The sequence below is a fragment of the Mirounga angustirostris genome, unplaced genomic scaffold (genome assembly GCF_029215605.1).
Source record: "Mirounga angustirostris isolate CCGP_5_RB_7025 unplaced genomic scaffold, mMirAng1.0.hap1 SCAF_14, whole genome shotgun sequence".
NCBI lineage: Eukaryota > Metazoa > Chordata > Mammalia > Carnivora > Phocidae > Mirounga > Mirounga angustirostris.
The window spans coordinates 35,311,335-35,323,797 of NW_026991722.1; the positions used below are offsets into that span (position 1 = coordinate 35,311,335).

Below are 12,463 nucleotides of genomic sequence, written 5' to 3' on the forward strand. Positions count from 1 at the left end.
GTATAATTTGAATAATTTACCGAAGGTCTATTTTGTATCTTGCCACAATAATTTTAGAGAAGAAATGGTCTTTATCCTCAAAAAGCTTATATTTGGAGTTGGGGAAGTGAGACTCAGACCCATGAAACTGCTAATAAAGCCACAGAGTATGACTAAGAACCAGAATATCTGTAGAAATAAAAAGTATGCTAAAACAAGACTTGCATAACTAAAATGTTTCCATGTACTAAAATTGAACATTAGGGATTAAAATATCACCAATTTGCTTCAAAATGCATTTGTGTTTCTCATTTTCCATTGTTACAGTATTTATTATGTTCGCAGAGTATGTACAGAGCAGTACAATGGGTCTCTGTCCTCACATAATTTCATTATAAAGTCAACAAGGCAAGTATGGAGTAAAAGGCATTTTAATGAAAATAAACACATGTACATACGTTTTTCTCTCTAATAAACTGTGTTCCCACCATTAACACATTTCCTCTTATAACATTTTATTTTTTAGGGAGAAGCATCCCAATGATGTATGTTCCTTACTATTCTACCAGCCTCTTCCTTTAAACTTAAATTCACTACAGACTCATATGACACTTTGGTTGTCTTCACCATGCCCAAAAAACAATGTGAGAGTCAAAGTGAAAAAAAAAAGAGAGAGAGAGAGAGAAAACATTTACCCAAAAAGCAGAGTCTAAATATTAAGATGTTTAAACTCCCCAGAAGCAGAGGTAATCTCTGGATAAGAATAAGTTGACAGAATATTATTAATCTCAGTGGACTCTTGACCAGGATTCAAATCATGTAAACCCATCCAAGTCACTGGGCTTCTGGTTTATGTTGATCAGAATTTTTAATAATGTTTGCTCATATCATAATTTACTAATAAAAACCAAGAAATTAAGTGGCTTTATGTTAGGAATGATATAAAGAAACAAAAACTATTAACAGTATGGCTTTATATGGGCATAATGCAGTGTATTAAATTTATACTCTTAAAATTTTTTTTTACCAGAACTCAGGGATCACTTACCCATGTAGTCTCACCAGTGGATGTGTATCTTAGCTCATATAACTTCTATTCATGGGACAGGAAAAGGAAGAGAATAAAACTACCTCACTTTGAATGTAAGATAAATTTACTTTAACCCAGAAGCTCCAGATGCAGGCAAATCCAAGGACTACATCTCTGCTTGTTCTTTCTTTCTTTCTTTTTAGAGAGAGAGAGAGAGAGAGAGAGCATGTGTGAGTTGGGGGGTGGGGAGGGGCAGAGGGAGAGGGAAAGAAAGAATCCCAAGCAGACTCCCCACTGAGCATGGAGCCCAGAGTGGGGCTCGATCGATCCCATGACCCTGAGATCACAACCTGAGCGCAAATCAAGAGTCAGACACTTAACTGACTGAGCCACCCAGGTGCCCCCATCTCTGCTTGTTCTTTCTCTTTTTTTAAAGATTTTATTTATTTGAGAGAGAGAGTACTTGTGCTCCCGTGCTTGCTCTCTCTCTCAAATAAACCCAATCTCTACCTCAACAGGGGACTTGGCTTCTAATTTCTTTAAAATAAAGATGACTACAAAAAGTTTCTTATTTCCATCTTTACCTATCAACTATTCCTCTGTTAATGTCTCAGAAGAAAAATCACACCTTTTATTCATATTCCTGATATTACTGACCTATGCCCTCTGTGATTACGGTCTGTCAATTATCTCCTTTTCTTATAATTTACAAACTCCTCCTCTCAACTGGATTCTTTCCTAGGATTATGAACAAGATCAGACTTTTCATTAAAAATCAAAACCTAAGCCTAAAACCAGAAACTCTTCCCTTAGGTGGGAAAGAATAATACTCTGTGTCAGTGAGGGTAGGGTGCAGGGAAAAGAGCACTGTAATACATTACTGGAGGAACTGCAAATTGGTATAGCCTTTTGGTGAGTGATTTGTCAACACAAAATAAAAATGCACCTACCTCCTAACAATTCTGCTTTTAAGAAGTTATCCTATGGAATTACATTAACAACAGCATGAGGATATTTGTTCAAGGACAGTCATTGCAGAATTATTTGTAACAGGGGAAAACTGAAGGCAAATATTCAATAGAAGATGAGTAAAGAAAAAAAACTGATACATCCATTATAAGGAAAGCTATTCAGTCACTAAAAAGAATGAGGTAGTTCTCTACACTATTGTGGAGAAACTTCATGACATACTAATAAGGAAGGAAGGAAGGAAGGAAGGAAGGAAGGAAGGAAGGAAGGAAGGAAGGAAGGAAGGAAGGAAAGGAAAGGAAAAGAGAGAGAGAGAGAAAGCAAGCAAGCAAGCAAGCAGGCAAGCAATTTGCAATAATAGAATGTATAACATGACCTTATTTTTGTAAAAACAAAAATACATAACAAATATTTTTAAAGTTCTGGATGAATACATACCAAACCTGAGAAGAAGCAGACATAGAGTGAGTGAGGGAATAGCTTTTATAATTTAATTTATATACTTCTGAATGTTTTCATTTCTTCTAATAGGCATGTACTTTTTAAATTAAAAAACAAAACCTTTTACCATCACCTTTACATTACCATCTCCTCTCTCTTTCCCTTCTCTGCCAAACTTCTAGAAAACAATAATCAATTTTAAAAGACATGCCTATTAAAACTATTTTTCAAAGAACTAATCTGGTGGCTTTTTCTCTTTCAACAGTCTTTTTACTAGATCACTTCACAACAACTGACTCCTTTTTTTACAACTTTTTATCTTGGACTTCGTAATATATCATCAGGATTGGTTTTCTAGTTTTAGGAAGCTTCTACTCAGATTCTTTTACTGGAAACCCCTCTACTTCCTTCCCCTTAAATGCAGACATTCCTCAAGATTCTGTCCTTTTCTTTCTTCTCCCCCCACTTAGCACTTTCTTAGTGATTCTTGCCACGTCATTGTATTTTCAATTATGATTTCTAAATAGATTCATCTAGCCCCCAGTGCTCTCTAAAACTGCTGACCTGATCCAGTATCTGCCAGAAAGCTGTGAAGGGATGTCTTGTCATACCTCCCGAAGTAACTTCTGAGAAAGCAATTGCATTATATTTATCTTGAAACTAGTTTCTTCATGCTTCCATTCTCATTTAATGACATTGCCATTCTCTCAGTCACTTACATGAAAACTATCAGTTATCTCAAATTCTTGTTTCCTTGTGCCTGTTCAATAAATCACTAAATAAATAATTCCTTTGTATATTCATCAGATATTTACTGAGGACATACTCTATAGGCCTGGTAACGTGCTATGGGGTCAGAGTGGGCAAACATAAAAAATAAATATTTATTGAGTACATTATATATGCTAGGTGCTAAGCATACAAACATGAGCAAGACCTGGTTGCTGTTCTCAAGTGATTTTTGTGGTGGAAAGAGACACTGAAACAGATAATTTTTTAATTTTTTTAAAAGATTTTATTTATTTATTTGACAGAGAGACACAGCGAGAGAGGGAACACAAACAGGAGGAGTGGGAGAGGGAGAAGCAGGCTTCCCACTGAGCTGGGAGCCCAATGCAGGGCTTAATCCCAGGACCCTAGGATCATGACCTGAGCCGAAGGCAGACGCTTAACAACTGAGCTGCCCAGGCGCCCCGAAACGAATAATTTTTAAAAAAGATTTATTTCTTTATTTTAGCAGGGGAGGGGCAGAGGGAGGGAGAAAGAGAATCCCCAAGCAGACTCTGCTCTGAGTGCGGAGCCCAATGCAGGGCTCGATCTCATGACCCTGAGATCCTGACCTGAGCCGAAATCAAGAGTTGGCCACTTAACTGAGCCACCCAGGTGCTCCTGAAACAGATCATTTTAAAAACTGTATGATACATGCTATGATTCAGGGATACACAGGTGTTAATGGGAACAGAAAGGCAGGGCACCTATCTATATTACTGAGGGGAAATTCTGGAAGCATTCCAACTAAATCTTGGAGGATAAGCAGGGGATAAGGAAGGATGGAAGGATGTTCTAAGCAGAAAAAACACTATGAGCAAATATACAAACAAGAAAAACATCATATATTTTGAGAAGTGAAGGTGAGGCAGGAGAGACAGGGACAGGTTATTTCATGAAAGGTTTGGTTTCTCATATAAAGGGGCTTGAGCTCTATTTTGTAGGCAAGGCAGAGTCACTGGAAAGCTCTAAGGGGGAAATGGCATAATTCAACTTGAATTTATAAAAAACTATCCCAGAACGGTGCCACTTAGAAAAGGGACTATAAGAAGTTGGATGAGTCAAAAGACTGCTGAAACAGCTCTGAGGAGAGATTAGATAAAGGTCTGGGATGGAGAAGCAGTCATACGAAATGAAGAGAGATGGTTTAAAAACCATATTTAGGATTTAAAATTGGTAGAACCTGACGAGTGTTTGAATGTGAAAAGTGAAGGGAAAAGGTAGTGAGAATGACTGGCAGCATTATGGGGGCATAAGCAATACAAAGAGGAAGGATTGGGAATGTGGGAGAAATTAAATGTAGCCTGAGGTACTTATGAAACATTTGGGAAGATATTTCAAGAAAGCATTTGGATCAATAACTCTATAGTGTTTTGCTACTTGGCTGGCTAACTTTAGGGTGGTGGGGTGGAGACAGAGTTGAGGAAGTACATACTTCATTTTCAATGTTCTTGGTGAAGGAGGAGGTAAATTCATTCCTGTGAGTGAAAGAAACGGGTATTGAGAAGTGAAGATTTGGAGTATGTATTGAGGGAATTCAAGATAGAAATGACCAAGAACAAGGGAAAAACCATCCTGCAATGTTGAAGGCCTAACAACTAGAAATCATAAATTTGTGTCAAGGCTCAGGTGCACAGATGTAAAAGCGGAGAAAGCAGCCTGAGAGCTTGATCCCGGGTTAGGATTTTATTGGGAGGGTGCAGCATACTGGTCAAGGTTCAAGTCCCACCCTGCGCAAGTTCTGATATTCTGTGCCAAGCTGCCCTCCTCTGTGGATCAGGCCCTAACACCGTATGATCAAATTAGTTTTGGGGTATAATGTAAAGTAGGAATCAAGGTTCATTTTTTTCCATATCTATATCCAGTATATCCAGTATTATTTTTTTCGAAGACTCCTTTTTCCATAGACTTCCTTGATACCTTTGTCAAAAAGCAATTGAACATATGACTGTTTGGGTCTATTTCTGGACTCTATTCTGTTCCACTGACCTACTTATCTATGTTAATGTGAATACCAACCTGTCTTGATTATATAAGTTTAATTAACTACCACAAATTAGGTTCACAAGTCTTTCAATTCATTCTTCTAAAATAGCAAAGATTGTTTTTGCTATTCTGGGCCCTTTATATTTCCATATAAGTTTTAGAATGTTTGCCAATTTCTATAATAGTAGCTGGTATTTTGACTAAAATTGCATTGAATCTAATCTTCATTTTGGAAAAAATTTGTATCTTCACAATATTGAGTGTTCCAATTCAAGAACATGGTATATCTTTCTGTCCATTTATTAAGTTTTCTTGAATTTATCTCAGCAGTATTTTATAGTGATCAATGTAGAGATTTTGTACATTTCTTGTTAAGTTATTCCCAGGTATTTGATGGCTTTTTATGTTGCTGTAAATGCTTCCTTTTATTTTATATTCTAACTGTTGTTTTATATCTATTGTTATATGACAGTAATTGCATAGAAGTAAAATTGATTTTGTATGTTGAACGTGAACTGGAATTCTGTGAGTGTGTTAAATCCACTTAATAATTCTAGTACTTGTTCTAGTACTAGTCATTCTATTTGAGAATAAAGACTGTTTTACTTTTTCTTTCCAATATTTTTTATGCCTGATCACACTAGCTAGGACCTCTAGTACAATGTAAATATAAGTGCTAAGTGTGGACATTCTTTCCTTATTCCTAAAAGTGTTCATCACTAAAGAGATGTATCTTTGTCCATACCCTCTATCAGCTTTCTAGTTTAATGACAGGCCATTTTTTCTCCTTATAATGTATGAGTAATGAAGAGCTATGTTAAATGCTTTTTCTGCATCTATTTGAGACACTGGATTTCTTCTTTATTATGTTAATATGGCAGATCACATTGATTTTCAAATGTTAAACCAATTTTGCATTCCTGAGATAAACTGTACTTGATTAAACTGGATTATCCTTTTCATATATTCCTGGACTTAATTTGCTAATATTTTGTTAAGAAACTTCTTTGTTTTGCATTTATGTTCATGAGTAAGATCACTTTGCCATTTTCTTTTCTTCTAATGCTTTTACCTGGTTTAGGTCTCACAAAAGGAGTTGGGAAAGTTCTTCTAGTCCAATAATTCTCAAGAGGGGCAGAGGTGAGGATTTTGCTACATAGAGGACATTTAGCAATGTCTGCAGAGGTTTTTGATAGTCACCAAGGCGGGGTGGGACGCTCCTGGCATCTCATGGGTAGAAGACAGGGATGCTGTTAAACAACCTGCAATGCACAGAACGCCCCAACAAAATCTTATTGTGTGATCTGAAATGTCAATAGTGCCGAGGCTGAGAAACCCTACTCTCATCTCTGAAAGAATCTGTGTAAGATTGATATTATTTCTTCTTTAGATGTTGGGTAGAATTCACAAGTCTAGTTTTATTTGTAGGAAATCTCTTAATTAAAAATTAAATTCCTTCAACAGGCATAAGGCTATTCAGATTTTCTAATCTTTTTTTGGTAACAATTTTGGTATATTGTCAATTTCAAGGAATTTGTATCATTTAGCTTGTCAAATGTGCTTGCAAGAGATTGTTCGTAATATTCCTTAATTACTTTAAAAAATATTGTTAGAATCTATGGTGACATCTTCTTTTTCATTCCAGATACTGTAATTTTTTTCTCTTTCTATAATAGGTTCATCATCTTGAAAAGGCTTATAGATTTTACTTATATTTTCAAAACATCAACTTTTAGCTTATAGATTTTCTCTACTGTTGTTTTCTTCTCCACTGCAAGACTTACCAGAGTGGATGCTAGAAAGTTGAAAGCAGAATAGAAATATGGAAGTACTACAAATTGGACAATGCTGGGAGAAATCAGGAGTTCTGGCAGAGAATGAAGAGGTACTGTTAATGTCCTTAACTTTAGCTGAGACAACAAAAGGTTCACATCCTAGACAAATGTTTATTATAAACCTCTAACAAAGCTTAAAACCAAGCTATGACAAACTACATAGGGAGGAAAGAGCTTGGAGATTGAGTCTTACCAATTTAGAGGGGCTTGGAAAACACCTTGGACTTTCCAGAGATCTGCCCTCACAAAGCATATAACCAAACCTATCCAAGTTCAAGGTGACTAGCAAGTAACTAAGTTGCTGAGAAGAACAAAAATCAACACTCTTCAGAGAATGATAATAAAATCCACATCTCTAAATGCATCATAATACACAGGATATAATTCAAATAGCCAAACAGAAAAAAGACAAAGTGTGACCCACAGTTAAGGAAAAAAAAAAATCAATTAAAATTAACCAAAAGATGGCCCAGATGTTGGACTTGGGCAGATAGAAACTTCATTTAAATCAGCTATTAAAAATATGTTGATGGGTATAAAGGAAAACACGGTCTTAATGAATGAAGAGACAGGCAGTCATAGCAGAGAGAGACAGAGAGATTCTAGAAAAGAACCAGATGAAAAATATAGAGCTAAAAATTACAGTGATTAAAACAAAAACTGGAAAAAAGGAGATGAAAGATCCAAGAATCAATAGAAATGACCCAACTTGAAGAACACAGAGTAAAAAAATGGTTGAAGAAAGAAGATCAGAGTCTCAGGGATCTTGTAGACAGTATTAAGCTGTCTAACAAACATAACTGAAGTTGCATAAAAAGAGACTGAAAATGAGATAGAAAAAATATTTGAAAAAATATATTTTAAAGAAATAATGACAGAATATTTCCCAAATTTGATGAAAAATGTTGACCTACAGATTATAGACAAACTGTTGAAAACCAAAGATAAAGACAATCTTTAAAGCAACTAGATAAACATGTCAATTACATAAAGAAGAACAGTATATTGACAGTAACCTCTTATCAGAACAAGGATGGCAAGAGGAAGTAGAACAGTATCTTTAAAGTACTGAAAGAAAAAAAAAACCGTCATCCCATAATTCTGCATCTCATGAAAATATCCTTCAAAAATGAAGGAGAAATCGGGCGCCTGGTGGCTTAGTTGGTTGAGCCTCTGACTCTTTGTTTTGGCTCAGGTCATTCACGGTCATGAGATTGAACCCCACGCTGGGCTCTGCCCTGAGCTGGGCATAGAGCCTGCTTGGGATTCTCTCTCTCTCTCTCTCTGCCTCTCCCCGCCCTTCTCACACACTCTCTCTCAAAAATAAAGAAACTAAAAAAAAAATTAAACAAAATGAAGGAGAAATAACATTTTCAGATAAAAAAGAGAAAATCTGTTGTCAGTAGACTTGCAGTACAAGAAATATTAAAAAGTTTTTCAAGTTGGAGGAAAATGACACAAGATGGAAACCTGGATCTATAGAAAGAAATGACAAGCATCAGAAATAGTACCTAAATGAATAAATATAAAAGTATTCTTTTTTTTAAAGATTTTATTTTTATTTACTTTAGAGAGACAGAGAGCATGATGGGGGGGAGGTGTAAAGGGGTAGGGAACGAGAATCTGGAGGAGACTCCTCACAGAGCACAGAGCCCAATGTGGGGCTCCATCTCACAACCACAAGATCATGACCTGAGCTGAAACCAAGAGTCAGACGCTTAACTGGGTGGCCCTAAAAGTCTATATATTCTTATGTTTCTCTCAATGTCATTAAAAGATAAATAAATGTTTATAGCAAAAAAGATAACACTGTATCATGGGATTTATAATGCACTAAGCTATAATGTATATGACAATAATATTGCAAAGAATAAGAAAGTAAATAAGCTATGCAATAGAAAAGTTCTTACATTCTACATAAAGTGGCACAATGTTAGTACCACGTAGACTTTAATAAATTAAGGAAACATACTGTAGTCCCTACAGAATTCACTAAAGAAAATGCAAAAAGGGATAGCAAATGAAATAATAGAGGGATTAAAAAAGAAAATGGAAAAAAATTTATTTTTCCCCCAATCCCCTCAAAAAATAGAAAAGAAGAAACAGAGGAACAAAGAATAGATGGAATTAATAGAAAGGAAGAATTAAAAGCAAAATGTTAGATCTAAATCTGAAGGTATTATTAAATTAAATTTAAATGAATTAAACACTCAAGTCAAATAGAAGAGATTATCAGACTAGAGATAGGAAAATGCAGAACCTAAACCATATGTAGTTTACAAGAGTCACAATTTAAATATGAAAGAATAAATAAATTGACATAAAAGGATAGATGGAAGGAGATGTGCCATGTAAATAGTACACATGGAAAATTGGAGTGGTTATATAATATTCAATAGAACAGTCGTTAAGAAAAAAAGTACTACCAGAGATAAAGAGAAATATGTCATTGTGATTAAAGTGGAAAATCATCAGACACACATAACAATCCTAAATACATATGCATCTAAAATAGAGTTTCAAAATACAAGTAGTAAATTTGGTAAGACTAAAGGAAAAAGTAGAGAAAATCACAATCATATTTGGAGATTTTAATGTCCTCTTATTATCAATTGATAGGAAAAAAAGATAAAAATTCAGTAGGCTAAAGAAGAATTGAACATTATTAACCAAATTGACTTAACTGACATGTACAGAATATTATACTCCACAGCAGAATATACATTTTTTTTAAGTAGGGTCCATGCCCAATGCAGGGCTTGAAGTCATGACCGAGATCAAGACCTGAGCTGATATCCAGAATCAGATGCTTAATCAACTGAGCCACCCAGGCACCCCCAGAATATACATTTTTAAAAAGTACACATGGAATATTGACCAAGATAGATATGTTGAACCATAAAATAAATGTCAGTATATTTCAAAACAATGAAAGCTTACGGAGTATGTAATCTGACCGCAATGGAGTTAAATTAAAAATAAAAACCAAGTTATCTAGAAAAATCTCAAGTATTTGAAAGTTACGTAACATGCTTCTAAATAATCCATAGGTCAAGAAAATCCCAAGTGAAATTAGTAAATATTTTGAAATGAATGATAATAAAAATATAACTTATCAAGACTTGAGGGATACAGAAGCAGTGCTTAGAGGGAAAATAACTTAGATGCTTATTATTAGATAAGAAAAGTTTAAAATCATTGATATAATAAGACATTTTATAAAGCTAGACAAAGAAGAGCAAACTAGATATAAAGTAAGTAGAAGAAAGGAAACAATAGAGTAGAAGTTCATGAAATAGACAAACAGAAGAAACACAAAGGTGGAGCCTTTGTAAATATTAATAAAATTGATAAATCTCTACCAAGACAAACTATGAAAAAGAAAAAACTCAATTTATGAATGTTAGGAATCAGAAAGAAGATATCACTATAGATTCTATAGATAGTAAAAGAATATTAAGGATATTCATGAGTAATTATGCCATTATATTCAATAATTGAAATGGGATAAAATGCACACATTTCTTTTTTTTCCCCCCCTCCAAATTTTTATTTAAACTCTAGTTAGTGGTTTCAGGAATAGAATTTAGTGATTCATCATTTACATATAACACCCAGTGCTCATCACAAGTGCCCTCCTTAATGCCCATCACCCATTAAGCGCATCACCACCCACCTCCCTCCATCAACCCTTAGTCTGTTCTCTATCATTAAAAGTCTCTTATGGCTTGCTTCCCTCTCTCTCTCTCTCTTTTTTCTCCCTTCTCATATGTTAATCTGTTTTGTTTCCTAAAGTCCACATATGAGTGAAATCATATGGTATTTGTCTTTCTCTGACCGACTTATTTCGCTTAGCATAATACACTCTACCTCCATGTTGTTGCAAATGGCAAGATTTCATTCTTTTTGATGGCTGGGTAATATTCCAGTGTGTGTGTGTGTGTGTGTGTGTGTGTGTGTGTGTATACACATCTTCTTTATCCATTCATCACTCAATGGATACTTGGGCTCTTTCCATAGTTTGGCTATTGTTGATAATGCTGCTATAAACATCAGGGTGAATGTACCCCTTTGAATCTTTGTATTCTTTGGGTAAATACCTAGTAGTCCGGTTACTGGGTTGCAAGGTAGTTCTATTTTTAACTTTTTGAGGAACCTCCATACTGTTAATTTTAGCCATTCTGACAGGTGTGATTTGTATTTCCCTGATGATGAGTGATGTTGAACATCTTTTCATGTGTCTGTTAGCCATCTGGATATTTTTGAAAAAATGTCCATTCATGTCTTCTGCCCAAAATGCACACATTTCTTGAAAAATATAACTTGTTAAAACTGACTCAAGAAGAAACAGAAAATATGAATAGCTCTATATTTATTAAAGAAATGGAATTCATAACATTCCCACAAAGAAAACTGACCAGATAGCTTCACTTATAAATTTTATCATTAAATTGAAGAAATATTACTAATCTTACACAAGCTTTCAGTAAATAGGAGGGAACATCTCTCAGCTCATTTTATGTTACTGTGTGATACCAAAAGCTGATTAAGTTGTTAAAATAAAGTAATATTACAAACTAGTATCCCTCATAAACATAGACATAAGAATCTTCAACTAAATATTAGCAAATCAAATCCAGCAATATATAAAAAGGTACTACACCATGGCCAAATGAGTATTTTTCCAAAATGCAATGTTGGCCTAACATTCAAAAATAAATCCATGTAAATCATCACATTAAAAGAATAAAGCAGCAAAACCAGATGATTCTATCAATAAATGCAGAAAAAGCATTTGGTAAAATCCTGGTAAAAATTCTCAGCAAACTAGGAAGAAAAGGGAACTTATTTCAATCTGATAAAGAGCATCTACCAAAAACCTATATTTAACATAATATTTATTGGCAAATTATTGAATGTCTTTTCCTTGAGCACAAAGCAAGGATGTCTTCTTTAACCACTTCTATTCAATATTTTATTGAAAGTTCTAGCCAATGCAATAAGGCAAGAATAAGAAACAAATGGCATAAAGCTTGGAAAGGCATATATAAAGCTATTATTCAGACAATGTGACTGTGAACTTGAAAATCCTAAGGAGTCTACCAAAAAAACCCCCCCAAATCTCCAAAACAAAACAAAACAAAAAACCAAGAAACCAAAGCAAAACAAAAACCCTGCTGGAATATGTGCATTTATCAAGACTGTTATATAAAGGTAAATATTCAAAAATCAATACTCTTTTTACATATCACCAATAAGTTCAATGAAAAGTGTGCAAGACTGTTACACTGAAAACTACATAGTATTACTGAGTTAAATTTAAAAAGACCTAAATAAATGAAGAGATACACCATGTTCATGGATTAGAAAATTCAGTGTTTTTAGGATGCCAATTCTACCCCAAACTGATCTAATCATATTTCTACTTCCTTAATAGAAACTGGTAAACTTAATC

At 34.6% G+C, this 12,463-nt stretch overlaps 1 protein-coding gene across 5 annotated transcripts in view; it reads right to left on the minus strand.

Annotated features, from left to right (window-relative positions):
• Nucleotides 1–12,463, minus strand: part of KIAA1328 (KIAA1328 ortholog) — a 353,979-nt gene that overhangs the window by 66,659 nt on the left and 274,857 nt on the right. The window lies entirely within an intron of this gene.